The following is a 26,924-nucleotide window of genomic DNA, read 5'->3' as shown; positions in this document are numbered from 1 at the left end:
TACAAACAAGATGGAATAAACGAGTGATATTAGTATACTCCTTATAGTCTAGAATGGTCTGAATCTCTCTATTTAATCCACCCAGAAAACGTGCAAGCATAGCTTCATTCTCCTCAACAATACCACATCTAATCATGCCCGTTTGTAATTCCTGATAATATTCTTCTACAGAATTTTTCCCTTGTCTTAAACGCTGTAATTTTTGAAGCAATTCACGTTGATAATATGGTGGAACCCAACGAGTACGCATAGCAGTTTTCAAAGAAGCCCAAGTAGTTGGAATAGGATATAATCTACAATGTTCAGACCACCATACACATGCAAAACTAGTGAAAGCACAAATAGCAGCAGCAACTCGTCTCTCCTCAGGATATTGTAAACATGTAAATCGTTGTTCAGTTTCTAACTCCCAAGTAAGATATATATCAGGAACATATCTACCCTCAAATGGTGGAATATTCAATTTCAGTTTAGGAATATGGACATCATCTCGTACCTGAGGTGGTGGTGCAGGCCTACCATTACGAATATATACCTGAGGTCGACCTGCTGGTGGTGGTGCAGGTGGCTGCACGTAGTGCTTATTTTGATCAACCTCATCCTCATAATCTCCCACATAATCATCCTCCTCCGCATCAGCAGCAGGAGCCACAAAAGTATCAACAGCAGCACCAACAGTTTGGCCAAACGCAAGAGGAACATGACTCGCTCGGCGAAGGTCTGTTTCGCGATGTGGAGGTAGTCGTTGTTGTTGTTGTTGGAGAGGTGCGTTAGGTGCAGCGGGTGGTGGTGGTGGAAGACGCGCGAGCAATTCATTAAACTTGTTATCGAGCTTTGTTTCAAACGTCTTCTCAAGGCCAGTGATCTTCTCCATGGCCTCTTCAAAATTGTTCAGCACATCTTGCACCTGTTCAGTCATCATTTGCTGAAACTTATCATGAAGCTCCTTGTTCGATAAATTCTCCCAGTCAATCTCGTCGGCTTGTGATCCTGGCATGGTTAGCAGCAATAGAAACACACAAGAATATGATCCTACAGACTACTAACAAGTGGTGGTGGTGGGTGTCACAAATCCGTCAAACAAAACTCAAATTCTTACCAGTTCTTACCCAGCAACAGGCGGTGATCGGCAACCGTTGTAGTCAAAACTCTCAAAGCTTGGATAGAGCGATTACCAGGGAGAGTCAAACGCACGACGATGCAACCGCAAATTCAACAAAGCAAATACAAAAAAGATTATGCAAGGCTCAGATTGGTTCGGATGGGATGAACTAACCCTAATTTTTTTTTTGGCTTTTTCGTGGACTATAGGTATGAAGAACAGACTCGATCTAAACTACGAAAAACTGTAAAATCTCACCGAGCAACCTGGAAATCTGATACCACTTGATAGAGGCAAAGGTGTCCCGTCTTTCGATGAGATGATGGATATCGCTTTGGTGGCAGTCGACTTTGACGATCCGACTACGAACGTGCGAGGACGTCGCGCCTTAGCAATCGCTAAACCAACTCCGAGAGGTTATTGACCACGCCGGAGCACGATCAACCTGACCACGAGGGTCTGTTTTCTTCAAGCAAACGAAGAACAAGCAAGAAACTGAGATTGCAATCTGGATATTGCGAATATAAGATGAAAGCTTTATTGATCAAGGTGGGGTTCTGTGACGCCTATGTCTGGTTGTTGAACACAAACGAAGTACGTGAAGTTGCAGCTATGGCGAACTTTAATCTAAACAAAACCCAAAATCTAAACGGTGCCCTAAGGGCTGTATATATGGAGGAAGAGAGGGGAATTTCGTGGCCCTTGGTGGAGGGGTCCGAAATCAACCCTATCTCTTGTTTCCCCACACATACAGACTCTAAAAATAGCCTATACTTATGTATTTCGAAATTACATGGGCCTGGCCCAATAAAAAGGTGACGCAGCACCTATAATAGCCTCGGGACGAAATTTATGAAGTGGCATCTTGTATATTTCGTCCAAGGCTTCATGCACCCATTATGGTGGCTTCAAAGTCCTGAAATCATCACTTGTAACTCCATGCTTGTTCTTGCTCCAATGTTCATCCTTCTCCAAGCTAGGCCCTTCATTTGTAAGCAAAACAAATGTATCCAATTTAGGCAGCATCATATTCTCATGAACATTAGAATCATTACCAAGAAACGAAAGTACTTGATAATTTAATTGGCGTGCGCGAGCTCTAGTAATTGGTCCCATATATGTAGCAGTAGGGGTTGTGGGTGTAACAATGGTATTGATGTCCTCATCAGGGGGGCTAATGTCTATAAGCAAAATAATCTCTCGAATTTCCTTCAAAAGGAAGTGCCAATGGGTTCAGAAACTTGTCTGAAAAACAGTGACGAATGATGTTCTTTGACTTTCAAGGCCAAAAAGTCCTGTTTAAGACTGAAGTTGAGGGTACTCCGGGCCTCCTGGCGGAAGCGGGGAGTATTTTTTGGATTCCCGTGCTCGCCGCGAGCAGTTTGAGTACTTATGGGTCCGACACGGGCTCGGAATGACAAAATTATGACCGTTTTAGTGAACATCTCTCCGTTCTATGACAGTCCTTGAAAGTACTTCCTTTCTCGTGCGCTTTTTGCCTGAATTCACCAGAATTTCTTGTCCTCTATAGAGGAGATATCGTTTCCACATATATATTGACCGATGCCAGGAATGCCCTTTTTTTCTTGGCTTTCATGCCCATGAGTTACAGCATGCCATCCAGCGAAAACAAGGAGAATAAGGCATATAGCCGCTGGATTTTTTTCAATTTACGGCCAAATGAGATTGCCCGGATCATAGAGCATCTGCAGAAAGGTACGTTTGTCCCTACCAGGGGACCTAGTGTCTATAAGCAACATAATCTCTCTAATTTCCTTTAAAAGGAAGTGCCAATGGGCTCAGAAACATGTCTGAAAAACAACGACGAATGATGTTCTTTGACTTTCAGGGCCAAAAAGTCCTGCTTAAGCCTGAAGTTGAGGGTACTCCGAGCCTCCTGGCGGAAGCGGGGAGTATTTTTTGGATTCGCGCGCTTGCCGCGAGCAGTTTGAGTACTTATGGGTCCGACACGGGCTCCGAATGACAAAATTATGACCGTTTTGGTGAACATTTGTCCATTCTATGTCAGTCCTTGAAAGTACTTCATTTTCTCATGCGCTTTTTGCCTGATTGCCCCAGAATTTCTTGTCCTGTATAGAGGAGATATCGTTTCCACATATATATTGACCGATGCCAGGAATGCCCTTTTGTTCTTGGCTTTCACGCGCATGAGTTACAGCATGCCATCCGGCAAAAACAAGGAGAATAAGGCATATAGCCGCTGGATTTTCTTCAATTTACGGCCAAATGAGATTGCCCGGATCATAGAGCATCTGCAGAAAGGTACGTTTGTCCCTACCAGGGGGGCTAATGTCTATAAGCAACATAATCTCTCGAATTTCCTTCAAAAGGAAGTGCCAATGGGTTCAGAAACTTGTCTGAAAAACAGTGACGAATGATGTTCTTTGACTTTCAAGGCCAAAAAGTCCAGCTTAAGCCTGAAGTTGAGGGTACTCCGGGCCTCCTGGCGGAAGCGGGGAGTATTTTTTGGATTCCCGCGCTCGCCGCGAGCAGTTTGAGTACTTATGGGTCCGACACGGGCTCCGAATGACAAAATTATGACCGTTTTAGTGAACATCTCTCCATTCTATGGCAGTCCTTGAAAGTACTTCATTTTCTCATGCGCTTTTTGCCTGATTGCCCCAGAATTTCTTGTCCTGTATAGAGGAGATATCGTTTCCACATATATATTAACCGATGCCAGGAATGCCCTTTCGTTCTTGGCTTTCACGCGCATGAGTTACAGCATGCCATCCGGCGAAAGCAGGGAGAATAAGGCATATAGCCGCTGGATTTTCTTCAATTTACGGCCAAATGAGATTGCCCGGATCATAGAGCATCTGCAAAAAGGTACGTTTGTCCCTACCAGGGGGGCTAGTGTCTATAAGAACATAATCTCTCTAATTTCCTTCAAAAGGAAGTCCCAATGGGTTCAGAAACTTGTCTGAAAAACAGCGACGAATGATGTTCTTTGACATTCAGGGCCAAAAAGTCCTACTTAAGCCTGAAGTTTAGGGTACTCCGGGCCTCCTGGCAGAAGCGGGGAGTATTTTTTGGATTCGCGCGCTCGCCGCGAGCAGTTTAAGTACTTATGGGTCCGACACGGGCTGCGGATGACAAAATTATGACCGTTTTGGTGAACATTTGTCCATTCTATGTTAGTCCTTGAAAGTACTTCATTTTCTCATGCGCTTTTTGCCTGATTGCCCCAGAATTTCTTGTCCTGTATAGAGGAGATATCGTTTCCACATATATATTGACCGATGCCAGGAATGCCCTTTTGTTCTTGGCTTTCACGCGCATGAGTTACAGCATGCCATCCGGCAAAAACAAGGAGAATAAGGCATATAGCCGCTGGATTTTCTTCAATTTACGGCCAAATGAGATTGCCCGGATCATAGAGCATCTGCAGAAAGGTAGGTTTGTCCCTACCAGGGGGGCTAATGTCTATAAGAAACATAATCTCTCGAATTTCCTTCAAAAGGAAGTGTCAATGCGTTCAGAAACTTGTCTGAAAAACAGTGACGAATGATGTTCTTTGACTTTCAAGGCCAAAAAGTCCAGCTTAAGCCTGAAGTTGAGGGTACTCCGGGCCTCCTGGCGGAAGCGGGGAGTATTTTTTGGATTCCCGCGCTCGCCGCGAGCAGTTTGAGTACTTATGGGTCCGACACGGGCTCCGAATGACAAAATTATGACCATTTTAGTGAACATCTCTCCATTCTATGGCAGTCCTTGAAAGTACTTCATTTTCTCGTGCGCTTTTTGCCTGATTGCCCCAGAATTTCTTGTCCTGTATAGAGGAGATATCGTTTCCACATATATATTGACCGATGCCAGGAATGCCCTTTCGTTCTTGGCTTTCACGCGCATGAGTTACAGCATGCCATCCGGCGAAAACAGGGAGAATAAGGCAAATAGCCGCTGGATTTTCTTCAATTTACGGCCAAATGAGATTGCCCGGATCATAGAACATTTGCAGAAAGGTACGTTTGTCCCTACCAGGGGGGCTAATGTCTATAAGCAACATAATCTCTCGAATTTCCTTCAAAAGGAAGTGCCAATGGGTTCAGAAACTTGTCTGAAAAACAGTGATGAATGATGTTCTTTGACTTTCAAGGCCAAAAAGTCCTGCTTAAGCCTGAAGTTGAGGGTACTCCGGGCCTCCTGGCGGAAGCGGGGAGTATTTTTTGGATTCCCGCGCTCGCCGCGAGCAGTTTGAGTAATTATGGGTCCGACACGGGCTCCGAATGACAAAATTATGACCGTTTTAGTGAACATCTCTCCATTCTATGGCAGTCCTTGAAAGTACTTTTCTCGTGCGCTTTTTGCCTGATTGCCCCAGAATTTCTTGTCCTCTATAGAGGAGATATCGTTTCCACATATATATTGACCGATGCCAGGAATGCCCTTTTGTTCTTGGCTTTCACGCCCATGAGTTACAGCATGCCATCCGGCGAAAACAAGGAGAATAAGGCATATAGCCGCTGGATTTTCTTCAATTTACGGCCAAATGAGATTGCCCGGATCATAGAGCATCTGCAAAAAGGTACGTTTGTCCCTACCAGGGGGGCTAGTGTCTATAAGAACATAATCTCTCTAATTTCCTTCAAAAGGAAGTGCCAATGGGTTCAGAAACTTGTCTGAAAAACAGCGACGAATGATGTTCTTTGACATTCAGGGCCAAAAAGTCCTACTTAAGCCTGAAGTTTAGGGTACTCCGGGCCTCCTGGCGGAAGCGGGGAGTATTTTTTGGATTCGCGCGCTCGCCGCGAGCAGTTTGAGTACTTATGGGTCCGACACGGGCTCCGGATGACAAAATTATGACCGTTTTGGTGAACATTTGTCCATTCTATGTCAGTCCTTGAAAGTACTTCATTTTCTCATGCGCTTTTTGCCTGATTGCCCCAGAATTTCTTGTCCTGTATAGAGGAGATATCGTTTCCACATATATATTGACCGATGCCAGGAATGCCCTTTTGTTCTTGGCTTTCACGCGCATGAGTTACAGCATGCCATCCGGCAAAAACAAGGAGAATAAGGCATATAGCCGCTGGATTTTCTTCAATTTACGGCCAAATGAGATTGCCCGGATCATAGAGCATCTGCAGAAAGGTAGGTTTGTCCCTACCAGGGGGGCTAATGTCTATAAGCAACATAATCTCTCGAATTTCCTTCAAAAGGAAGTGTCAATGGGTTCAGAAACTTGTCTGAAAAACAGTGACGAATGATGTTCTTTGACTTTCAAGGCCAAAAAGTCCAGCTTAAGCCTGAAGTTGAGGGTACTCCGGGCCTCCTGGCGGAAGCGGGGAGTATTTTTTGGATTCCCGCGCTCGCCGCGAGCAGTTTGAGTACTTATGGGTCCGACACGGGCTCCGAATGACAAAATTATGACCGTTTTGGTGAACATCTGTCCATTCTATGTCAGTCCTTGAAAGTACTTCATTTTCTCATGCGCTTTTTGCCTGATTTCCCCAGAATTTCTTGTCCTGTATAGAGGAGATATCGTTTCCACATATATATTAACCGATGCCAGGAATGCCCTTTCGTTCTTGGCTTTCACGCGCATGAGTTACAGCATGCCATCCGGCGAAAGCAGGGAGAATAAGGCATATAGCCGCTGGATTTTCTTCAATTTACGGCCAAATGAGATTGCCCGGATCATAGAGCATCTGCAAAAAGGTACGTTTGTCCCTACCAGGGGGGCTAGTGTCTATAAGAACATAATCTCTCTAATTTCCTTCAAAAGGAAGTGCCAATGGGTTCAGAAACTTGTCTGAAAAACAGCGACGAATGATGTTCTTTGACATTCAGGGCCAAAAAGTCCTACTTAAGCCTGAAGTTTAGGGTACTCCGGGCCTCCTGGCGGAAGCGGGGAGTATTTTTTGGATTCGCGCGCTCGCCGCGAGCAGTTTGAGTACTTATGGGTCCGACACGGGCTCCGGATGACAAAATTATGACCGTTTTGGTGAACATTTGTCCATTCTATGTCAGTCCTTGAAAGTACTTCATTTTCTCATGCGCTTTTTGCCTGATTGCCCCAGAATTTCTTGTCCTGTATAGAGGAGATATCGTTTCCACATATATATTGACCGATGCCAGGAATGCCCTTTTGTTCTTGGCTTTCACGCGCATGAGTTACAGCATGCCATCCGGCAAAAACAAGGAGAATAAGGCATATAGCCGCTGGATTTTCTTCAATTTACGGCCAAATGAGATTGCCCGGATCATAGAGCATCTGCAGAAAGGTAGGTTTGTCCCTACCAGGGGGGCTAATGTCTATAAGCAACATAATCTCTCGAATTTCCTTCAAAAGGAAGTGTCAATGGGTTCAGAAACTTGTCTGAAAAACAGTGACGAATGATGTTCTTTGACTTTCAAGGCCAAAAAGTCCAGCTTAAGCCTGAAGTTGAGGGTACTCCGGGCCTCCTGGCGGAAGCGGGGAGTATTTTTTGGATTCCCGCGCTCGCCGCGAGCAGTTTGAGTACTTATGGGTCCGACACGGGCTCCGAATGACAAAATTATGACCGTTTTGGTGAACATCTGTCCATTCTATGTCAGTCCTTGAAAGTACTTCATTTTCTCATGCGCTTTTTGCCTGATTGCCCCAGAATTTCTTGTCCTGTATAGAGGAGATATCGTTTCCACATATATATTAACCGATGCCAGGAATGCCCTTTCGTTCTTGGCTTTCACGCGCATGAGTTACAGCATGCCATCCGGCGAAAGCAGGGAGAATAAGGCATATAGCCGCTGGATTTTCTTCAATTTACGGCCAAATGAGATTGCCCGGATCATAGAGCATCTGCAAAAAGGTACGTTTGTCCCTACCAGGGGGGCTAGTGTCTATAAGAACATAATCTCTCTAATTTCCTTCAAAAGGAAGTGCCAATGGGTTCAGAAACTTGTCTGAAAAACAGCGACGAATGATGTTCTTTGACATTCAGGGCCAAAAAGTCCTACTTAAGCCTGAAGTTTAGGGTACTCCGGGCCTCCTGGCGGAAGCGGGGAGTATTTTTTGGATTCGCGCGCTCGCCGCGAGCAGTTTAAGTACTTATGGGTCCGACACGGGCTGCGGATGACAAAATTATGACCGTTTTGGTGAACATTTGTCCATTCTATGTCAGTCCTTGAAAGTACTTCATTTTCTCATGCGCTTTTTGCCTGATTGCCCCAGAATTTCTTGTCCTGTATAGAGGAGATATCGTTTCCACATATATATTGACCGATGCCAGGAATGCCCTTTTGTTCTTGGCTTTCACGCGCATGAGTTACAGCATGCCATCCGGCAAAAACAAGGAGAATAAGGCATATAGCCGCTGGATTTTCTTCAATTTACGGCCAAATGAGATTGCCCGGATCATAGAGCATCTGCAGAAAGGTACGTTTGTCCCTACCAGGGGGGCTAATGTCTATAAGCAACATAATCTCTCGAATTTCCTTCAAAAGGAAGTGTCAATGCGTTCAGAAACTTGTCTGAAAAACAGTGACGAATGATGTTCTTTGACTTTCAAGGCCAAAAAGTCCAGCTTAAGCCTGAAGTTGAGGGTACTCCGGGCCTCCTGGCGGAAGCGGGGAGTATTTTTTGGATTCACGCGCTCGCCGCGAGCAGTTTGAGTACTTATGGGTCCGACACGGGCTCCGAATGACAAAATTATGACCATTTTAGTGAACATCTCTCCATTCTATGGCAGTCCTTGAAAGTACTTCATTTTCTCGTGCGCTTTTTGCCTGATTGCCCCAGAATTTCTTGTCCTGTATAGAGGAGATATCGTTTCCACATATATATTGACCGATGCCAGGAATGCCCTTTCGTTCTTGGCTTTCACGCGCATGAGTTACAGCATGCCATCCGGCGAAAACAGGGAGAATAAGGCAAATAGCCGCTGGATTTTCTTCAATTTACGGCCAAATGAGATTGCCCGGATCATAGAACATTTGCAGAAAGGTACGTTTGTCCCTACCAGGGGGGCTAATGTCTATAAGCAACATAATCTCTCGAATTTCCTTCAAAAGCAAGTGCCAATGGGTTCAGAAACTTGTCTGAAAAACAGTGATGAATGATGTTCTTTGAATTTCAAGGCCAAAAAGTCCTGCTTAAGCCTGAAGTTGAGGGTACTCCGGGCCTCCTGGCGGAAGCAGGGAGTATTTTTTGGATTCCCGCGCTCGCCGCGAGCAGTTTGAGTAATTATGGGTCCGACACGGGCTCCGAATGACAAAATTATGACCGTTTTAGTGAACATCTCTCCATTCTATGGCAGTCCTTGAAAGTACTTTTCTCGTGCGCTTTTTGCCTGATTGCCCCAGAATTTCTTGTCCTCTATAGAGGAGATATCGTTTCCACATATATATTGACCGATGCCAGGAATGCCCTTTTGTTCTTGGCTTTCACGCCCATGAGTTACAGCATGCCATCCGGCGAAAACAAGGAGAATAAGGCATATAGCCGCTGGATTTTCTTCAATTTACGGCCAAATGAGATTGCCCGGATCATAGAGCATCTGCAAAAAGGTACGTTTGTCCCTACCAGGGGGGCTAGTGTCTATAAGAACATAATCTCTCTAATTTCCTTCAAAAGGAAGTGCCAATGGGTTCAGAAACTTGTCTGAAAAACAGCGACGAATGATGTTCTTTGACATTCAGGGCCAAAAAGTCCTACTTAAGCCTGAAGTTTAGGGTACTCCGGGCCTCCTGGCGGAAGCGGGGAGTATTTTTTGGATTCGCGCGCTCGCCGCGAGCAGTTTGAGTACTTATGGGTCCGACACGGGCTCCGGATGACAAAATTATGACCGTTTTGGTGAACATTTGTCCATTCTATGTCAGTCCTTGAAAGTACTTCATTTTCTCATGCGCTTTTTGCCTGATTGCCCCAGAATTTCTTGTCCTGTATAGAGGAGATATCGTTTCCACATATATATTGACCGATGCCAGGAATGCCCTTTTGTTCTTGGCTTTCACGCGCATGAGTTACAGCATGCCATCCGGCAAAAACAAGGAGAATAAGGCATATAGCCGCTGGATTTTCTTCAATTTACGGCCAAATGAGATTGCCCGGATCATAGAGCATCTGCAGAAAGGTACGTTTGTCCCTACCAGGGGGGCTAATGTCTATAAGCAACATAATCTCTCGAATTTCCTTCAAAAGGAAGTGTCAATGGGTTCAGAAACTTGTCTGAAAAACAGTGACGAATGATGTTCTTTGACTTTCAAGGCCAAAAAGTCCAGCTTAAGCCTCAAGTTGAGGGTACTCCGGGCCTCCTGGCGGAAGCGGGGAGTATTTTTTGGATTCCCGCGCTCGCCGCGAGCAGTTTGAGTACTTATGGGTCCGACACGGGCTCCGAATGACAAAATTATGACCGTTTTGGTGAACATCTGTCCATTCTATGTCAGTCCTTGAAAGTACTTCATTTTCTCATGCGCTTTTTGCCTGATTGCCCCAGAATTTCTTGTCCTGTATAGAGGAGATATCGTTTCCACATATATATTAACCGATGCCAGGAATGCCCTTTCGTTCTTGGCTTTCACGCGCATGAGTTACAGCATGCCATCCGGCGAAAGCAGGGAGAATAAGGCATATAGCCGCTGGATTTTCTTCAATTTACGGCCAAATGAGATTGCCCGGATCATAGAGCATCTGCAAAAAGGTACGTTTGTCCCTACCAGGGGGGCTAGTGTCTATAAGAACATAATCTCTCTAATTTCCTTCAAAAGGAAGTGCCAATGGGTTCAGAAACTTGTCTGAAAAACAGCGACGAATGATGTTCTTTGACATTCAGGGCCAAAAAGTCCTACTTAAGCCTGAAGTTTAGGGTACTCCGGGCCTCCTGGCGGAAGCGGGGAGTATTTTTTGGATTCGCGCGCTCGCCGCGAGCAGTTTGAGTACTTATAGGTCCGACACGGGCTCCGGATGACAAAATTATGACCGTTTTGGTGAACATTTGTCCATTCTATGTCAGTCCTTGAAAGTACTTCATTTTCTCATGCGCTTTTTGCCTGATTGCCCCAGAATTTCTTGTCCTGTATAGAGGAGATATCGTTTCCACATATATATTGACCGATGCCAGGAATGCCCTTTTGTTCTTGGCTTTCACGCGCATGAGTTACAGCATGCCATCCGGCAAAAACAAGGAGAATAAGGCATATAGCCGCTGGATTTTCTTTAATTTACGGCCAAATGAGATTGCCCGGATCATAGAGCATCTGCAGAAAGGTACGTTTGTCCCTACCAGGGGGGCTAATGTCTATAAGCAACATAATCTCTCGAATTTCCTTCAAAAGGAAGTGTCAATGGGTTCAGAAACTTGTCTGAAAAACAGTGACGAATGATGTTCTTTGACTTTCAAGGCCAAAAAGTCCAGCTTAAGCCTGAAGTTGAGGGTACTCCGGGCCTCCTGGCGGAAGCGGGGAGTATTTTTTGGATTCCCGCGCTCGCCGCGAGCAGTTTGAGTACTTATGGGTCCGACACGGGCTCCGAATGACAAAATTATGACCGTTTTGGTGAACATCTGTCCATTCTATGTCAGTCCTTGAAAGTACTTCATTTTCTCATGCGCTTTTTGCCTGATTGCCCCAGAATTTCTTGTCCTGTATAGAGGAGATATCGTTTCCACATATATATTAACCGATGCCAGGAATGCCCTTTCGTTCTTGGCTTTCACGCGCATGAGTTACAGCATGCCATCCGGCGAAAGCAGGGAGAATAATGCATATAGCCGCTGGATTTTCTTCAATTTACGGCCAAATGAGATTGCCCGGATCATAGAGCATCTGCAAAAAGGTACGTTTGTCCCTACCAGGGGGGCTAGTGTCTATAAGAACATAATCTCTCTAATTTCCTTCAAAAGGAAGTGCCAATGGGTTCAGAAACTTGTCTGAAAAACAGCGACGAATGATGTTCTTTGACATTCAGGGCCAAAAAGTCCTACTTAAGCCTGAAGTTTAGGGTACTCCGGGCCTCCTGGCGGAAGCGGGGAGTATTTTTTGGATTCGCGCGCTCGCCGCGAGCAGTTTGAGTACTTATGGGTCCGACACGGGCTCCGGATGACAAAATTATGACCGTTTTGGTGAACATTTTTCCATTCTATGTCAGTCCTTGAAAGTACTTCATTTTCTCATGCGCTTTTTGCCTGATTGCCCCAGAATTTCTTGTCCTGTATAGAGGAGATATCGTTTCCACATATATATTGACCGATGCCAGGAATGCCCTTTTGTTCTTGGCTTTCACGCGCATGAGTTACAGCATGCCATCCGGCAAAAACAAGGAGAATAAGGCATATAGCCGCTGGATTTTCTTCAATTTACGGCCAAATGAGATTGCCCGGATCATAGAGCATCTGCAGAAAGGTACGTTTGTCCCTACCAGGGGGGCTAATGTCTATAAGCAACATAATCTCTCGAATTTCCTTCAAAAGGAAGTGTCAATGGGTTCAGAAACTTGTCTGAAAAACAGTGACGAATGATGTTCTTTGACTTTCAAGGCCAAAAAGTCCAGCTTAAGCCTGAAGTTGAGGGTACTCCGGGCCTCCTGGCGGAAGCGGGGAGTATTTTTTGGATTCCCGCGCTCGCCGCGAGCAGTTTGAGTACTTATGGGTCCGACACGGGCTTCGAATGACAAAATTATGACCGTTTTGGTGAACATCTGTCCATTCTATGTCAGTCCTTGAAAGTACTTCATTTTCTCATGCGCTTTTTGCCTGATTGCCCCAGAATTTCTTGTCCTGTATAGAGGAGATATCGTTTCCACATATATATTAACCGATGCCAGGAATGCCCTGTCGTTCTTGGCTTTCACGCGCATGAGTTACAGCATGCCATCCGGCGAAAGCAGGGAGAATAAGGCATATAGCCGCTGGATTTTCTTCAATTTACGGCCAAATGAGATTGCCCGGATCATAGAGCATCTGCAAAAAGGTACGTTTGTCCCTACCAGGGGGGCTAGTGTCTATAAGAACATAATCTCTCTAATTTCCTTCAAAAGGAAGTGCCAATGGGTTCAGAAACTTGTCTGAAAAACAGCAACGAATGATGTTCTTTGACATTCAGGGCCAAAAAGTCCTACTTAAGCCTGAAGTTTAGGGTACTCCGGGCCTCCTGGCGGAAGCGGGGAGTATTTTTTGGATTCGCGCGCTCGCCGCGAGCAGTTTGAGTACTTATGGGTCCGACACGGGCTCCGGATGACAAAATTATGACCGTTTTGGTGAACATTTGTCCATTCTATGTCAGTCCTTGAAAGTACTTCATTTTCTCATGCGCTTTTTGCCTGATTGCCCCAGAATTTCTTGTCCTGTATAGAGGAGATATCGTTTCCACATATATATTGACCGATGCCAGGAATGCCCTTTTGTTCTTGGCTTTCACGCGCATGAGTTACAGCATGCCATCCGGCAAAAACAAGGAGAATAAGGCATATAGCCGCTGGATTTTCTTCAATTTACGGCCAAATGAGATTGCCCGGATCATAGAGCATCTGCAGAAAGGTAGGTTTGTCCCTACCAGGGGGGCTAATGTCTATAAGCAACATAATCTCTCGAATTTCCTTCAAAAGGAAGTGTCAATGGGTTCAGAAACTTGTCTGAAAAACAGTGACGAATGATGTTCTTTGACTTTCAAGGCCAAAAAGTCCAGCTTAAGCCTGAAGTTGAGGGTACTCCGGGCCTCCTGGCGGAAGCGGGGAGTATTTTTTGGATTCCCGCGCTCGCCGCGAGCAGTTTGAGTACTTATGGGTCCGACACGGGCTCCGAATGACAAAATTATGACCGTTTTGGTGAACATCTGTCCATTCTATGTCAGTCCTTGAAAGTACTTCATTTTCTCATGCGCTTTTTGCCTGATTGCCCCAGAATTTCTTGTCCAGTATAGAGGAGATATCGTTTCCACATATATATTAACCGATGCCAGGAATGCCCTTTCGTTCTTGGCTTTCACGCGCATGAGTTACAGCATGCCATCCGGCAAAAACAGGGAGAATAAGGCATATAGCCGCTGGATTTTCTTCAATTTACGGCCAAATGAGATTGCCCGGATCATAGAGCATTTGCAGAAAGGTACGTTTGTCCCTACCAGGGGGGCTAATGTCTATAAGCAACATAATCTCTCGAATTTCCTTCAAAAGGAAGTGCCAATGGGTTCAGAAACTTGTCTGAAAAAGAGTGATGAATGATGTTCTTTGACTTTCAAGGCCAAAAAGTCCTGCTTAAGCCTGAAGTTGAGGGTACTCCGGGCCTCCTGGCGGAAGCGGGGAGTATTTTTTGGATTTCCGCGCTCGCCGCGAGCAGTTTGAGTAATTATGGGTCCGACACGGGCTCCGAATGACAAAATTATGACCGTTTTAGTGAACATCTCTCCATTCTATGGCAGTCCTTGAAAGTACTTTTCTCGTGCGCTTTTTGCCTGATTGCCCCAGAATTTCTTGTCCTCTATAGAGGAGATATCGTTTCCACATATATATTGACCGATGCCAGGAATGCCCTTTTGTTCTTGGCTTTCACGCCCATGAGTTACAGCATGCCATCCGGCGAAAACAAGGAGAATAAGGCATATAGCCGCTGGATTTTCTTCAATTTACGGCCAAATGAGATTGCCCGGATCATAGAGCATCTGCAAAAAGGTATGTTTGTCCCTACCAGGGGGGCTAGTGTCTATAAGAACATAATCTCTCTAATTTCCTTCAAAAGGAAGTGCCAATGGGTTCAGAAACTTGTCTGAAAAACAGCGACGAATGATGTTCTTTGACATTCAGGGCCAAAAAGTCCTGCTTAAGCCTGAAGTTGAGGGTACTCCGGGCCTCCTGGCGGAAGCGGGGAGTATTTTTTGGATTCGCGCGCTCGCCGCGAGCAGTTTGAGTACTTATGGGTCCGACACGGGCTCCGGATGACAAAATTATTACCGTTTTGGTGAACATTTGTCCATTCTATGTCAGTCCTTGAAAGTACTTCATTTTCTCATGCGCTTTTTGCCTGATTGCCCCAGAATTTCTTGTCCTGTATAGAGGAGATATCGTTTCCACATATATATTGACCGATGCCAGGAATGCCCTTTTGTTCTTGGCTTTCACGCGCATGAGTTACAGCATGCCATCCGGCAAAAACAAGGAGAATAAGGCATATAGCCACTGGATTTTCTTCAATTTACGGCCAAATGAGATTGCCCGGATCATAGAGCATCTGCAGAAAGGTACGTTTGTCCCTACCAGGGGGGCTAATGTCTATAAGCAACATAATCTCTCGAATTTCCTTCAAAAGGAAGTGTCAATGGGTTCAGAAACTTGTCTGAAAAACAGTGACGAATGATGTTCTTTGACTTTCAAGGCCAAAAAGTCCAGCTTAAGCCTGAAGTTGAGGGTACTCCGGCCCCCCTAGCGGAAGCGGGGAGTATTTTTTGGATTCCCGCGCTCGCCGCGAGCAGTTTGAGTACTTATGGGTCCGACACGGGCTCCGAATGACAAAATTATGACCATTTTAGTGAACATCTCTCCATTCTATGGCAGTCCTTGAAAGTACTTCATTTTCTCGTGCGCTTTTTGCCTGATTGCCCCAGAATTTCTTGTCCTGTATAGAGGAGATATCGTTTCCACATATATATTGACCGATGCCAGGAATGCCCTTTCGTTCTTGGCTTTCATGCGCATGAGTTACAGCATGCCATCCGGCGAAAACAGGGAGAATAAGGCATATAGCCGCTGGATTTTCTTCAATTTACGGCCAAATGAGATTGCCCGGATCATAGAGCATTTGCAGATAGGTACGTTTGTCCCTACCAGGGGGGCTAATGTCTATAAGCAACATAATCTCTCGAATTTCCTTCAAAAGGAAGTGCCAATGGGTTCAGAAACTTGTCTGAAAAACAGTGATGAATGATGTTCTTTGACTTTCAAGGCCAAAAAGTCCTGCTTAAGCCTGAAGTTGAGGGTACTCCGGGCCTCCTGGCGGAAGCAGGGAGTATTTTTTGGATTCCCGCGCTCGCCGCGAGCAGTTTGAGTAATTATGGGTCCGACACGGGCTCCGAATGACAATATTATGACCGTTTTAGTGAACATCTCTCCATTCTATGGCAGTCCTTGAAAGTACTTTTCTCGTGCGCTTTTTGCCCGATTGCCCCAGAATTTCTTGTCCTCTATAGAGGAGATATCGTTTCCACATATATCTTGACCGATGCCAGGAATGCCCTTTTGTTCTTGGCTTTCATGCCCATGAGTTACAGCATGCCATCCGGCGAAAACAAGGAGAATAAGGCATATAGCCGCTGGATTTTCTTCAATTTACGGCCAAATGAGATTGCCCGGATCATAGAGCATCTGCAAAAAGGTACGTTTGTCCCTACCAGGGGGGCTAGTGTCTATAAGAACATAATCTCTCTAATTTCCTTCAAAAGGAAGTGCCAATGGGTTCAGAAACTTGTCTGAAAAACAGCGACGAATGATGTTCTTTGACATTCAGGGCCAAAAAGTCCTGCTTAAGCCTGAAGTTGAGGGTACTCCGGGCCTCCTGGCGGAAGCGGGGAGTATTTTTTGGATTCGCTCGCTCGCCGCGAGCAGTTTGAGTACTTATGGGTCCGACACGGGTTCCGAATGACAAAATTATGACCGTTTTGGTGAACATTTGTCCATTCTATGTGAGTCCTTGAAAGTACTTCATTTTCTCATGCGCTTTTTGCCTGATTGCCCCAGAATTTCTTGTCCTGTATAGAGGAGATATCGTTTCCACATATATATTGACCGATGCCAGGAATGCCCTTTTGTTCTTGGCTTTCACGCGCATGAGTTACAGCATGCCATCCGGCAAAAACAAGGAGAATAAGGCATATAGCCGCTGGATTTTCTTCAATTTACGGCCAAATGAGATTGCCCGGATCATAGAGCATCTGCAGAAAGGTACGTTTGTCCCTACCAGGGGGGCTAATGTCTATAAGCAACATAATCTCTCGAATTTCCTTCAAAAGGAAGTGTCAATGGGTTCAGAAACTTGTCTGAAAAACAGTGACGAATGATGTTCTTTGACTTTCAAGGCCAAAATGTCCAGCTTAAGCCTGAAGTTGAGGGTACTCCGGGCCTCCTGGCAGAAGCGGGGAGTATTTTTTGGATTCCCGCGCTCGCCGCGAGCAGTTTGAGTACTTATGGGTCCGACACGGGCTCCGAATGACAAAATTATGACCATTTTAGTGAACATCTCTCCATTCTATGGCCGTCCTTGAAAGTACTTCATTTTCTCGTGCGCTTTTCGCCTGATTGCCCCGGAATTTCTTGTCCTCTATAAAGAGATATCGTTTCCACATATATATTGACGGATGCCAGGAATGCCCTTTTGTTCTTGGCTTTCACGCCCATGTGTTACAGCATGCCATCCGGCGAAAACAAGGAGAATAAGGCATATAGCCGCTAGATTTTCTTCAATTTACGGCCAAATGAGATTGCCCGGATCATAGAGCATCTGTAGAAAGGTACGTTTGTCCCTACCAGGGGGGCTAGTGTCTATAAGCAACATAATCTCTCTAATTTCCTTCAAAAGGAAGTGCCAATGGGTTCAGAAACTTGTCTGAAAAACAGCGACGAATGATGTTCTTTGACTTTCAGGGCCAAAAAGTCCTGCTTAAGCCTGAAGTTGAGGGTACTCCGGGCCTCCTGGCGGAAGCGGGGAGTATTTTTTGGATTTGCACGCTCGCCGCGAGCAGTTTGAGTACTTATGGGTCCGACACGGGCTCCGAATGACAAAATTATGACCGTTTTGGTGAACATCTGTCCATTCTATGTCAGTCCTTGAAAGTACTTCATTTTCTCATGTGCTTTTTGCCTGATTGCCCCAGAATTTCTTGTCCTGTATAGAGGAGATAACGTTTCCACATATATATTGACCGATGCCAGGAATGCCCTTTTGTTCTTGGCTTTCACGCACATGAGTTACAGCATGCCATCCGGTGAAAACAGGGAGAATAAGGCATAGAGCCGCTGGATTTTCTTCAATTTACGGCCAAATGAGATTGCCCGGATCATAGAGCATCTGCAGAAAGGTATGTTTGTCCCTACCAGGGGGGCTAATGTCTATAAGCAACATAATCTCTCGAATTTCCTTCAAAAGGAAGTGCCAATGGGTTCCAAAACTTGTCTGAAAAACAGTGACGAATGATGTTCTTTGACTTTCAAGGCCAAAAAGTCCTGTTTAAGACTGAAGTTGAGGGTACTCCGGGCCTCCTGGCGGAAGCGGGGAGTATTTTTTGGATTCCCGTGCTCGCCGCGAGCAGTTTGAGTACTTATGGGTCCGACACGGGCTCCGAATGACAAAATTATGACCATTTTAGTGAACATCTCTCCATTCTATGGCGGTCCTTGAAAGTACTTCATTTTCTCGTGCGCTTTTTGCCTGATTGCACTAGAATTTCTTGTCCTCTATAGAGGAGATATCGTTTCCACATATATATTGACCGATGCCAGGAATGCCCTTTTGTTCTTGGCTTTCACGCCCATGAGTTACAGCATGCCATCCGGCGAAAACAAGGAGAATAAGGCATATAGCCACTGGATTTTCTTCAATTTACGGCCAAATGAGATTGCCCGGATCATAGAGCATCTGCAGAAAGGTACGTTTGTCCCTACCAGGGGGGCTAGTGTCTATAAGCAACATAATCTCTCTAATTTCCTATAAAAGGAAGTGCCAATGGGTTTAGAAACTTGTCTGAAAAACAACGACGAATGATGTTCTTTGACTTTCAGGGCCAAAAAGTCCTGCTTAAGCCTGAAGTTGAGGGTACTCCGGGCCTCCTGGCGGAAGCGGGGAGTATTTTTTGGATTCACGCGCTTGCCGCGAGCAGTTTGAGTACTTATGGGTCCGACACGGGCTCCGAATGACAAAATTATGACCGTTTTGGTGAATATCTGTCCATTCTATGTCAGTCCTTGAAAGTACTTCATTTTCTCGTGCGCTTTTTGCCTGATTGCCCCAGAATATCTTGTCCTGTATAGAGGAGATATCGTTTCCACATATATATTGACCGATGCCAGGAATGCCCTTTTGTTCTTGGCTTTCACGCGCATGAGTTACAGCATGCCATCCGGCGAAAACAGGGAGAATAAGGCATATAGCCGCTGGATTTTCTTCAATTTACGGCCAAATGAGATTGCCCGGATCATAGAGCATTTGCAGAAAGGTACGTTTGTCCCTACCAGGGGGGCTAATGTCTATAAGCAACATAATCTCTCGAATTTCCTTCAAAAGGAAGTGCCAATGGGTTCAGAAACTTGTCTGAAAAACAGTGATGAATGATGTTCTTTGACTTTCAAGGCCAAAAAGTCCTGCTTAAGCCTGAAGTTGAGGGTACTCCGGGCCTCCTGGCGGAAGCCGGGAGTATTTTTTGGATTCCCGCGCTCGCCGCGAGCAGTTTGAGTAATTATGGGTCCGACACGGGCTCCGAATGACAAAATTATGACCGTTTTAGTGAACATCTCTCCATTCTATGGCAGTCCTTGAAAGTACTTTTCTCGTGCGCTTTTTGCCTGATTGCCCCAGAATTTCTTGTCCTCTATAGAGGAGATATCGTTTCCACATATATCTTGACCGATGCCAGGAATGCCCTTTTGTTCTTGGCTTTCACGCCCATGAGTTACAGCATGCCATCCAGCGAAAACAAGGAGAATAAGGCATATAGCCGCTGGATTTTCTTCAATTTACGGCCAAATGAGATTGCCCGGGTCATAGAGCATCTGCAAAAAGGTACGTTTGTCCCTACCAGGGGGGCTAGTGTCTATAAGAACATAATCTCTCTAATTTCCTTCAAAAGGAAGTGCCAATGGGTTCAGAAACTTGTCTGAAAAACAGCGACGAATGATGTTCTTTGACATTCAGGGCCAAAAAGTCCTGCTTAAGCCTGAAGTTGAGGGTACTCCGGGCCTCCTGGCGGAAGCGGGGAGTATTTTTTGGATTCGCGCGCTCGCCGCGAGCAGTTTGAGTACTTATGGGTCCGACACGGGTTCCGAATGACAAAATTATGACCGTTTTGGTGAACATTTGTCCATTCTATGTCAGTCCTTGAAAGTACTTCATTTTCTCATGCGCTTTTTGCCTGATTGCCCCAGAATTTCTTGTCCTGTATAGAGGAGATATCGTTTCCACATATATATTGACCGATGCCAGGAATGCCCTTTTGTTCTTGGCTTTCACGCGCATGAGTTACAGCATGCCATCCGGCAAAAACAAGGAGAATAAAGCATATAGCCGCTGGATTTTCTTCAATTTACGGCCAAATGAGATTGCCCGGATCATAGAGCATCTGCAGAAAGGTACGTTTGTCCCTACCAGGGGGGCTAATGTCTATAAGCAACATAATCTCTCGAATTTCCTTCAAAAGGAAGTGTCAATGGGTTCAGAAACTTGTCTGAAAAACAGTGACGAATGATGTTCTTTGACTTTCAAGGCCAAAAAGTCCAGCTTAAGCCTGAAGTTGAGGGTACTCCGGGCCTCCTGGTGGAAGCGGGGAGTATTTTTTGGATTCCCGCGCTCGCCGCGAGCAGTTTGAGTACTTATGGGTCCGACACGGGCTCCGAATGACAAAATTATGACCATTTTAGTGAACATCTCTCCATTCTATGGCAGTCCTTGAAAGTACTTCATTTTCTCGTGCGCTTTTTGCCTGATTGCCCCGGAATTTCTTGTCCTCTATAAAGGAGATATCGTTTCCACATATATATTGACCGATGCCAGGAATGCCCTTTTGTTCTTGGCTTTCACGCCCATGAGTTACAGCATGCCATCCGGCGAAAACAAGGAGAATAAGGCATATAGCCGCTGGATTTTCTTCAATTTACGGCCAAATGAGATTGCCCGGATCATAGAGCATCTGCAGAAACGTACGTTTGTCCCTACCAGGGGGGCTAGTGTCTATAAGCAACATAATCTCTCTAATTTCCTTCAAAAGGAAGTGCCAATGGGTTCAGAAACTTGTCTGAAAAACAGCGACGAATGATGTTCTTTGACTTTCAGGGCCAAAAAGTCCTGCTTAAGCCTGAAGTTGAGGGTACTCCGGGCCTCCTGGCGGAAGCGGGGAGTATTTTTTGGATTTGCGCGCTCGCCGCGAGCAGTTTGAGTACTTATGGGTCCGACACGGGCTCCGAATGACAAAATTATGACCGTTTTGGTGAACATCTGTCCATTCTATGTCAGCCCTTGAAAGTACTTCATTTTCTCATGTGCTTTTTGCCTGATTGCCCCAGAATTTCTTGTCCTGTATAGAGGAGATAACGTTTCCACATATATATTGACCGATGCCAGGAATGCCCTTTTGTTCTTGGCTTTCACGCACATGAGTTACTGATAGAGGCTAAGGTGTCCCGTCTTTCGATGAGATGGTGGATTTCGCTTTGGTGGAAGTCGACTTTGACGATCCGACTACGAACGTGCGAGGACGTCGCGCCTTAGCAATCGCTAAACCAACTCCGAGAGGTTATTGACCACGCCGGAGCACGATCAACCTGACCACGAGGGTCTGTTTCCTGCGAGCAAACGAAGAACAAGCAAGAAACTGAGATTGCAATCTGGATATTGCGAATATAAGATGAAAGCTTTATTGATCAAGGTGGGGTTCTGTGACGCCTTTGTCTGGTCGTTGAACACAAACGAAGTACGCGAAGTTGCAGCTATGGCGAACTTTTAATCTAAACAAAACCCAAAGTCTAAACGATGCCCTAAGGGCTGTATATATGGAGGAATAGGGGGGGAATTTCGTGGCCCTTGGTGGAGGGGTCCGAAATCAACCCTATCTCTTGTTTCCCCACACATACGGACTCTAAAAATAGCCTATACTTATGTATTTCGAAATTACATGGGCCTGGCCCAATAATAAGGTGACGCAGCACCTAAAATAGCCTCGGGACGAAATTTATGAAGTGGCATCTTGTATATTTCGTTCAAGGCTTCATGCACCCATTATGGTGGCTTCAAAGTCCTGAAATCATCACTTGTAACTCCGTTCTTGTTTCCCTTGCGCATGCCATCATCTCCATGCTTGTTCTTGCTCCAATGTTCATCCTTCTCCAAGCTAGGCCCTTCATTTGTAAGCAAAACAAATGTATCCAATTTAGGCAGCATCATATTCTCATAAACATTAGAATCATTACCAAGAAACGAAAGTACCTGGTAATTTAGTTGGCGTGCACGAGCTCTAGTAATTGGTCCAGTATGTATAGCAGCAGGGGCTGTGGGTGTAACAATTGTATTGATGTCCTCATCATCCTCCCCTTCTTGAAATGAAGTCGTCCTCGACGGAAGTTCATCTTCCTCACCCAAATAAGGCTTCAAATCTGCAATGTTAAAAGTGGGACTAACCCCAAAATCTGCAGGCAGCTCAAGTTTATATGCATTATCATTTATTTTCTCTAACACCTTAAAGGGACCATCAGCACGTGGCATTAACTTTGATTTGCGCAAATCAGGAAATCTATCCTTACGCAAATGTAACCAAACAAGATCTCCAGGTGCAAACACAACATGTTTTCTACCCTTATCTCCAGCAAGTTTATATTTATCATTCATGCGCTCAATGTTTTCCTTAGTTAACTCATGCATTTTTAAAATCAATTCAGCACGTTGTTTAGCATCAAAATTAACCTTCTCCGAAGATGGAAGAGGCAACAAATCAATAGGTGCACGAGGTAGGAAACCATACACAACTTCAAAAGGGCACATCTTAGTAGTAGAATGCAATGAACGATTATAAGAAAATTCAATATGAGGCAAGCATTCCTCCCACATTTTCTTATTATTCTTCAAAACAGCCCTAAGCATAGTAGACAACGTTCTATTGACTACTTCAGTTTGTCCACCAGTTTGGGGGTGACAAGTAGTACTAAAAAGCAGTTTAGTCCCCAACTTAGCCCATAAACATCTCCAAAAGTGGCTAAGAAATTTAGTATCACGATCTGAAACAATAGTATTTGGCACACCATGCAAGCGAATAATTTCACGAAAGAACAAATCAGCAACATTAACAGCATCATCGCTTTTATGACATGGTATAAAGTGTGCCATTTTCGAGAATCTATCCACGACAACAAATATGCTATCCCTCCCCTTCTTTGTTCGAGGTAAACCTAAAACAAAGTCCATAGATATATCCTCCCAAGGAACAGTAGGTACAGGCAAAGGCATATATAAACCATGAGGATTGAGCCGTGACTTAGCTTTTTGACATGTAGTGCAGCGAGCAATAAAACGCTCAACATCCCGTCTCATCTTTGGCCAAAAGAAATGTGTAGCAAGTACGTCCTCCGTCTTCTTCACGCCAAAGTGTCCCATTAATCCTCCTCCATGCGCCTCCTGCAACAACAAAAGACGAACGGAGCTAGCTGGAATGCATAGCTTGTTAGCACGAAACACAAATCCATCGTTAACGACGAACTTGTTCCACATTCTTCCTTCTTTACAATTCTGCATTACATCTTTAAAATCAGCATCATGCACATATTGATCTTTGATGGTCTCCAAACCAAATATTTTGAAGTCAAGTTGTGAAAGCATAGTATAGCGGCGAGACAATGCATCAACAATAACATTTTCTTTTCCCTTCTTGTGTTTAATGACATAAGGAAAAGTGATAGAGGCAAAGGTGTCCCGTCTTTCGATGAGATGGTGGATTTCGCTTTGGTGGAAGTCGACTTTGACGATCCGACTACGAACGTGCGAGGACGTCGCGCCTTAGCAATCGCTAAACCAACTCCGAGAGGTTATTGACCACGCCGGAGCACGATCAACCTGACCACGAGGGTCTGTTTCCTGCGAGCAAACGAAGAACAAGCAAGAAACTGAGATTGCAATCTGGATATTGCGAATATAAGATGAAAGCTTTATTGATCAAGGTGGGGTTCTGTGACGCCTTTGTCTGGTCGTTGAACACAAACGAAGTACGCGAAGTTGCAGCTATGGCGAACTTTTAATCTAAACAAAACCCAAAGTCTAAACGATGCCCTAAGGGCTGTATATATGGAGGAATAGGGGGGGAATTTCGTGGCCCTTGGTGGAGGGGTCCGAAATCAACCCTATCTCTTGTTTCCCCACACATACGGACTCTAAAAATAGCCTATACTTATGTATTTCGAAATTACATGGGCCTGGCCCAATAATAAGGTGACGCAGCACCTAAAATAGCCTCGGGACGAAATTTATGAAGTGGCATCTTGTATATTTCGTTCAAGGCTTCATGCACCCATTATGGTGGCTTCAAAGTCCTGAAATCATCACTTGTAACTCCGTTCTTGTTTCCCTTGCGCATGCCATCATCTCCATGCTTGTTCTTGCTCCAATGTTCATCCTTCTCCAAGCTAGGCCCTTCATTTGTAAGCAAAACAAATGTATCCAATTTAGGCAGCATCATATTCTCATAAACATTAGAATCATTACCAAGAAACGAAAGTACCTGGTAATTTAGTTGGCGTGCACGAGCTCTAGTAATTGGTCCAGTATGTATAGCAGCAGGGGCTGTGGGTGTAACAATTGTATTGATGTCCTCATCATCCTCCCCTTCTTGAAATGAAGTCGTCCTCGACGGAAGTTCATCTTCCTCACCCAAATAAGGCTTCAAATCTGCAATGTTAAAAGTGGGACTAACCCCAAAATCTGCAGGCAGCTCAAGTTTATATGCATTATCATTTATTTTCTCTAACACCTTAAAGAGACCATCCGCACGTGGCATTAACTTTGATTTGCGCAAATCAGGAAATCTATCCTTACGCCAATGTCACCAAACAAGATCTCCAGGTGCAAACACAACATGTTTTCTACCCTTATCTCCAGCAAGTTTATATTTAGCATTCATGCGCTCAATGTTTTCCTTAGTTAACTCATGCATTTTTAAAATCAATTCAGCACGTTGTTTAGCATCAAAATTAACCTTCTCCGAAGATGGAAGAGGCAACAAATCAATAGGTGCACGAGGTAGGATACCATACACAACTTCAAAAGGGCACATCTTAGTAGTAGAATGCAATGAACGATTATAAGCAAATTCAATATGAGGCAAGCATTCCTCCCACATTTTCTTATTATTCTTCAAAACAGCCCTAAGCATAGTAGACAACGTTCTATTGACTACTTCAGTTTGTCCATCAGTTTGGGGGTGACAAGTAGTACTAAAAAGCAGTTTAGTCCCCAACTTAGCCCATAAACATCTCCAAAAGTGGCTAAGAAATTTAGTATCACGATCTGAAACAATAGTATTTGGCACACCATGCAAGCGAATAATTTCACGAAAGAACAAATCAGCAACATTAACAGCATCATCGCTTTTATGACATGGTATAAAGTGTGCCATTTTCGAGAATCTATCCACGACAACAAATATGCTATCCCTCCCCTTCTTTGTTCGAGGTAAACCTAAAACAAAGTCCATAGATATATCCTCCCAGGGAACACTAGGTACAGGCAAAGGCATATATAAACCATGAGGATTGAGTCGTGACTTAGCTTTTTGACATGTAGTGCATCGAGCAATAAAACGCTCAACATCCCGTCTCATCTTTGGCCAAAAGAAATGTGTAGCAAGTACGTCCTCCGTCTTCTTCACGCCAAAGTGTCCCATTAATCCTCCTCCATGCGCCTCCTGCAACAACAAAAGACGAACGGAGCTAGCTGGAATGCATAGCTTGTTAGCACGAAACACAAATCCATCGTTAACGACAAACTTGTTCCACATTCTTCCTTCTTTACAATTCTGCATTACATCTTTAAAATCAGCATCATGCACATATTGATCTTTGATGGTCTCCAAACCAAATATTTTGAAGTCAAGTTGTGAAAGCATAGTATAGCGACGAGACAATGCATCAGCAATAACATATTCTTTTCCCTTCTTGTGTTTAATGACATAAGGGAAAGTCTCAATGAATTCAACCCATTTAGCATGTCTACGATTCAGTTTAGCTTGACTTTTAATATGTTTCAAAGATTCATGATCAGAATGTATAACAAATTCTTTGGGCCATAAATAATGTTGCCATGTTTCTAAAGTCCGAACAAGAGCATATAATTCTTTATCATAAGTAGAATAATTCAGACTAGGCCCACTCAATTTTTCAGAAAAGTATGCAACATGTTTGCCATCTTGTAATAACACACCTCCTAATCCAATTCCACTAGCATCACATTCAAGCTCAAAAGTCTTATTAAAATCAGGAAGTTGGAGTAAAGGAGCATGTGTCAACTTATCTTTCAATACCGTGAAGGCTTCTTCCTGTGCGGTACCCCAAACAAAAGGCACATCCTTCTTTGTAAGCTCGTTGAGAGGTGCAGCAATGGTGCTGAAATCTCTCACAAAACACCTATAGAATCCAGCGAGGCCAAGAAAACTCCTCACTTGTGTGACCGTTTTGGGCTGCGGCCAACTCTCAATAGTTTCAATCTTGGCTTTGTCAACTTCAATTCCCTGTGGAGTAACAACATAGCCAAGAAAAGATACTCGATCGGTGCAAAAGGTGCACTTCCCAAGGTTACCAAACAAACGTTCATCGTGTAGAGCAATAAAAACAGCACGTAAATGTTCCAAATGTTCTTCCAAAGATCTGCTATAAATCAGTATGTCATCAAAGTAAACTACCACAAATCGTCCAATGAAAGCACGTAAAACTTCGTTCATTAATCTCATGAAAGTACTAGGTGCATTAGTTAACCCAAACGGCATGACTAACCACTCATATAATCCAAACTTAGTTTTAAATGCTGTTTTCCATTCATCTCCCAATTTCATACGAATTTGATGGTAGCCACTACGCAAATCAACTTTGGAGAATATTGTAGAGCCACTCAATTTATCAAGCATATCATCTAGCCTAGGAATAGGATGACGATAACGAATA

Source organism: Triticum dicoccoides, chromosome 1B, assembly GCF_002162155.2.
Source record: "Triticum dicoccoides isolate Atlit2015 ecotype Zavitan chromosome 1B, WEW_v2.0, whole genome shotgun sequence".
Taxonomy (NCBI): Eukaryota; Viridiplantae; Streptophyta; class Magnoliopsida; order Poales; family Poaceae; genus Triticum; species Triticum dicoccoides.
The sequence above is the reverse complement of the archived record's forward strand: the minus strand, read 5'-3'. Positions refer to the sequence as shown.